Source organism: Arachis hypogaea, chromosome 9, assembly GCF_003086295.3.
Source record: "Arachis hypogaea cultivar Tifrunner chromosome 9, arahy.Tifrunner.gnm2.J5K5, whole genome shotgun sequence".
In the NCBI taxonomy this organism is placed as follows: domain Eukaryota; kingdom Viridiplantae; phylum Streptophyta; class Magnoliopsida; order Fabales; family Fabaceae; genus Arachis; species Arachis hypogaea.
Window position 1 is genome coordinate 91155066 of NC_092044.1, and position 6213 is coordinate 91161278.

A 6213-nucleotide genomic window follows, 5' to 3' on the forward strand; every position below is an offset into this window, starting at 1 on the left:
TGTGCAGAAACTCCACCGTTGAAAATACATAAGTAAAAGGTTCAGGCATGGCCGAATGGCCAGCCCCCATGTGGTCACCAGACCGAATGATCAAAGACTTCTAATACAATAGTTAAATGTTCTATTTATAATAAACTAGCTCCTAGGGTTTACATGAGTAGGTAATTGATGCATAAATCCACTTCCGGGGCCCACTTGGTGTATGTTTGGGTTGAGCTTGATCTATCCACGAGCTGAGGATTTTCTTGGAGTTGGACTCCGAGTTATGACGTGTTTTGGGCGTTCAACTCCGGATCATGACGTTTTTCTGGCGTTTAACTCCAGACAGCAGCATGTACTTGGCGTTCAACGCCAAGTTACGTCGTCAATTTCCGAAAAAATTATGGACTATTATATATTGCCGGAAAGCTCTGGATGTCTACTTTCCAACGCCGTTGAGAGCGCGCTAATTGGAGTTCTATAGCTCCAGAAAATCCATTTCGAGTGCAGGGAGGTCAGATTCCAACAGCATCAGCAGTCCTTTTGTCAGCCTTTTTCAGAGTTTTGCTCAAGTCCCTCAATTTCAGCCAGAATTTACCTGAAATCACAGAAAAACACGCAAACTCATAGTAAAGTCCAGAAATGTGAATTTAACATAAAAACTAATGAAAACATCCCTAAAAGTAACTTGAATTTACTAAAAACTACCTAAAAACAATGCCAAAAAGCGTATAAATTATCCGCTCATCACAACACCAAACTTAAATTGTTGCTTGTCCCCAAGTAACTGAAAATCAAATAGAATAAAAAGAAGAGAATATACTATAAATTCCAGAATATCAATGAATATTAATTATAATTAGATGAGCGGGACTTGTAGCTTTTTGCTTCTGAACAGTTTTGGCATCTCACTTTTTCCTTTGAAGTTTAGAGTGATTGGCGTCTCTGGGAACTTAGAATTTTGGATAGTGTTATTGATTTTACTAGTTGAGCATGTTGATTCTTGAACACAGCTACTTATGAGTCTTGGCCGTGGCCCTAAGCACTTTGTTTTCCAGTATTACCACCGGATACACAAATGCCACAGACACATAACTGGGTGAACCTTTTCAGATTGTGACTCAGCTTTGCTAGAGTCCCCAGTTAGAGGTGTCCAGAGCTCTTAAGCACACTCTTTTTGATTTGGATCACGACTTTAACCACTCAGTCTCAAGCTTTTCACTTGGACCTTCATGACACAAGCACATGGTTAGGGACAGCTTGATTTAGCCGCTTAGGCCTGGATTTAATTTCCTTGGGCCCTCCTATCCATTGATGCTCAAAGCCTTGGATCCTCTTTACCCTTGCCTTTTGGTTTTAAGGGCTATTGGCTTTTTCTACTGCACCTTCTTTTTTCTAAAATTTTTTTTTTCGCCATTTTTTTTCGCACAAGCTTTCTTTTTCACTGCTTTTTCTTGCTTCAAGAATCAATTTCATGATTTTTTTCAGATCCTCAATAACATTTCTCTTTGTTCATCATTCTTTCAAGAGCCAACAATTTTAACACTCATAAACAATAATATCAAAAGACATATGCACTGTTCAAGCATTCATTCAGAAAACAAAAAGTATTGTCACCACATCAATATAATTAAATTAAATTCAAGGATAAATTCGAAATTTATGTACTTCTTGTTCTTTTGAATTAAAACATTTTTCATTTAAGAGAGGTGAAGGATTAATGGATTTTATTCATAGCTTTAATGCATGGTTACATACTAATGATCATGAAGTAGAGACACAAAACATAGATAAACACAATATTAAAAACCGAAAACAGAAATAAATAAAGAACAAGGAATGAATCCACCTTTAGTGGCGTCTTCTTCTTGAAGGACCAACAATGTCCTTAAGCTCTTCTATGTCCCTTCCTTGCCTTTGTTGCTCCTCCCTCATTGCTCTTTGATCTTCTCTTATTTCTTGGAGAATGATGGAGTGCTCATGATGTTCCACCCTTAATTGTTCCACATTGTGGCTCAAATCTTCTAAGGAGGTGTTGAGTTGCTCCCAATAGTTGTTGGGAGGGAAGTGCATCCCTTGAGGCATCTCAGGAATTTATTGATGATGAGCTTCCTCATGCACTTCTTGAGAACCGTGCATGGTTTCTCTTGCTTGCTCTATCCTCTTCTTGGTGATAGGCTTATCTTCTTCAATGGGGGTATCTCCTTCTATGATAACCCCAGCTGAGTAACACAGATGGCAAATAAGGTGAGGAAAAGCTAGCCTTGCCATGGTGGAGGACTTATCGGCTATTTTGTAGAGTTCATTGGAGATGACCTCATGAACTTCCACTTCCTCTCCAATCATGATGCTATGAATCATGATGGCCTGATCCACAGTAACTTCAGATCGGTTGCTAGTAGGAATGATAGAGCGTTGAATGAACTCCAACCATCCTCTAGCCACAGGCTTGAGATCCAGTCTTCTTAGTTGAACTGGCTTGCCTTTGGAGTCTATTCTCCACTGAGCTCCTTCCACACATATGTCCATAAGGACTTGGTCCAACCTTTGGTTAAAGTTGACCCTTCTAGTGTAGGGGCGTTCATCTCCTTGCATCATGGGCAAGTGAAACGCCAACCTCACATTTTCCGGACTAAAATCTAAGTATTTCCCCCGAACCATTGTTAGATAGTTCTTTGGATTCGGGTTCATACTTTGATCATGGTTCCTAGTGATCCATGCATTGGCATAGAACTCTTGAACCATCAATATTCCGACTTGTTGCATGGGGTTGGTTAGGACTTCCCAACCTCTTGGATTTCATGTCGGATTTCCGGATACTCATTCTTTTTGAGCTTGAAAGGGACCTCGGGGATCACCTTCTTCTTTGCCACAACATCATAGAAGTGGACTTGATGGCTCTTGGAGATGAATCTTTCCATCTCCCATGACTCGGAGGTGGAAGCTTTTGTCTTCCCTTTCCCTTTTTTAGAGGATGCTCCGGCCTTAGGTGCCATTGATGGTAATGGAAAAACAAAAAGCTTATGCTTTTACCACACCAAACTTAAAATTTTGCTCGCCCTCGAGCAAGAAAGAAAAGAAGAGAAGAAGAAGAAGAAGAAAATATGGTAGAGAGGGAGAGAAGTGGGTTCGGCTAAGGGGGAGAAGATGGGATAGTGTTGTGTGAAAATGAAGTAGAATGGAAGGGTATTTATAGGGAGAGGGGAGGGTGGGTGTTCGGCCTTTTTGGGTGGGAATGGGTGGGAAATTGAATTTAAATTGTATGAAGGTAGGTGGGGTTTATGGGGAAGAGTGGGTTGATGTGAATGGTGAATGGGGTAATTGGGAAGAGGAATTGAGGTGATTGGTGATGGGTGTTGGGAAGTGTGACATGGGGAGAAGGAAAATGAGATTTAGGATTAGGAGAGTGTGATTAGGATTAAAAGGTAAGGTGGGAATATGGTAGGTGGGGATCCTGTGGGGTCCACAGATCCTGAGGTGATCCTGTGGGGTCCACAGGATCCTGAGGTGTAAAGAAATACCATTCCTTCACCAAATAGGCATGTAAAATGCCTTCGTGCATCATTCTGGCGTTTAAACGCCCATTGGTGCACGTTCTGGGCGTTCAACGCCCATGTAAAGCATGTTTCTGGCGTTGAACACCAGTTTCATGCTTGTTGCTGGCGTTCAGCGCCAGCTTTTCTCCTCTAGGCACATTCCTGGCGTTCAGCGCCAGGATGTTGCTTGTTTTTGGTGTTCAGCGCCAGAATGGTGCTCTGTTCTGGCGTTGAACGCCAGCCAGATGCATCTTACTGGCGTTGAACGCCAGCCTGTGCGTCCTCCAGGGTGAAAAATTTTTTCTTCTGTTTTTGACTCTGTTTTTAATTTTTTTGATTTTTTTCGTGACTCCTCATGATCATGTACCTAATAAAACACAAAATAACAATAAAATAAAAATTAGATAATTGAAATTGGGTTGCCTCCCAACAAGCGCTTCTTTAATGTCAATAGCTTGACAGTGGCTCTCATGGAGCCACAAGATGATCAGGTCAATGTTAGTGTAGTCCCAACACCAAACTTAGAGTTTGGTTGTGGCCTCACAACACCAAACTTAGAGTTTGACTGTGTGGGTTCTTCTTGACTCTGAACTGAGAGAAGCTCTTCATGCTTACTCTCTTCTGTCACAGAGGGATGGCCATGTGCCTTAAACACAAGGTAGTCTCCATTCAATTGAAGGACTAACTCACCTCTGTTGACATCTATCACAGCTTCTGCTGTGGCTAGGAAAGGTCTTCCAAGGATGATGCAATCATCCTCTTCCTTCCTAGTGTCTAAGATTATGAAATCAGCAGGGATGTAAAGGCCTTCAACCTTTACTAGCACGTCCTCTACTATTCCATAAGCTTGTCTCAATGACTTATCTGCCAATTGCAATGAGAACAAGGCAGGTTGTACCTCAATGATCCCTAGCTTCTCCATTACAGAGAGTGGCATAAGATTTATCCTGGACCTTAGATCACATAGAGCTTTTTCAAAGCTCATGGTGCCTATGGTACAAGGTATTAAGAACTTGCCAGGATCTTGTTTCTTTTGAGGTAGAGTTTTCTGAATCCAAGTATCTAGTTCACTAATGAGCAAGGGAGGTTCACTTTCCCAAGTCTCATTACCAAACAACTTGGCATTCAGCTTTATGATAGCTCCTAAATATTGAGCAACTTGCTCTCCAGTCACATCTTCATCCTCTTCAGAGGAAGAATAGTCTTCAGAGCTCATGAATGGCAGAAAGAGATTTAATGGAATCTCTATGGTCTGTGTATGAGCCTCAGATTCCATTGGATCCTTAATAGGAAACTCCTTCTTGCTTGAAGGACTTCCCAGGAGGTCTTCCTCACTAGGATTTTCGTCCTCCTCCTCCCTTGTGCATTCGGCCACATTGACTAAATCAATGGCCTTGCATTCTCCTTTTGGATTCTCTTCTGTGTTGCTTGGGAGAATACTGGGAGGAGTTTCAATGACTTTCTTACTCAGCTGGCCCACTTGTGCCTCCAGATTTCTAATGGAGGATCTTGTTTCATTCATGAAACTGAAAGTGGCCTTTGACAGATCAGAGACTATATTGGCTAAATTAGAAGTGTTTTGTTCAGAATTCTCTGTCTGTTGCTGAGAAGATGATGGATATGGCTTACTATTGCTCAGCCTATTGCGTCCACCATTGTTAAAGCCTTGTTGAGGCTTTTGTTGATCCTTCCGGGAGAAATTTGGATGATTTCTCCATGATGGATTATAGGTGTTTCCATAAGGTTCACCCATATAATTAACCTCTGCCATGGCAGGGTTCTCAGGATCATAAGCTTCTTCAGAAGCTGCCTCTCTAGTACTGTTGGATGCATGTTGGAATCCATTCAGATTTTGAGAGATAATGTTGACCTGTTGAGTCAACATTTTGTTCTGAGCCAATATGGCATTCAGAGCATCAATTTCAAGAACACCTTTCTTCTGAGGTATCCCATTATTCACGGAGTTCCTCTCAGAGGTGTACATGAACTGGTTGTTTGCAACCATGTCAATGAGTTCTTGAGCCTCTTCAGGCGTTTTCTTCAGGTGAATAGATCCACCTGCAGAATGGTCCAATGACATTTTCGAAAATTCAGAGAGACCATAATAGAATATATCTAATAGGGTCCATGCTGAAAACATGTCAGATGGACATCTTTTGGTCAACTGCTTGTATCTTTCCCAAGCTTCATAGAGGGATTCACCATCTTTTTGTTTGAAGGTTTGAACATCCGCTCTTAGCTTGCTCAGCTTTTGAGGAGGAAAGAATTTATCTAAGAAGGCAGTGACCAGCTTATCCCAGGAGTCCAGGCTATCCTTAGGTTGTGAATCCAACCATATTCTAGCTCTGTCTCTCACAGCAAAAGGGAAAAGCATGAGTCTGTAGACTTCAGGATCAACTCCATTCGTCTTTACAGTCTCACAGATCTGCAAGAACTCAGTTAAAAACTGATAAGGGTCTTCAGATGGAAGTCCATAAAACTTGCAGTTTTGTTGCATTAAAGCAACTAGTTGAGGCTTAAGCTCAAAGTTATTGGCTCCAATGGCAGGAATGGAGATGCTTCTTCCATCAAACTTGGACGTTGGCTTTGTGAAGTCACCAAGCATTCTCCTTGCATTATTATTATTTTCGGCTGCCATCTCCTTCTCTTGTTCGAAAATTTCTGAAAGGTTGTTTCTGGATTGTTGTAATTTAGCTTC

The 6213-nt window shown here is 41.5% G+C and overlaps 1 non-coding gene across 1 annotated transcript; it reads left to right on the forward strand.

Moving 5' to 3' along the window:
• The first annotated feature begins 5653 nt into the window (after positions 1-5653).
• Positions 5654-5757, forward strand: LOC112713471 (small nucleolar RNA R71). The gene has a single exon (XR_003158443.1). It is a non-coding gene; the product is annotated as a small nucleolar RNA R71 (small nucleolar RNA).
• Positions 5758-6213: the final 456 nt, after the last annotated feature.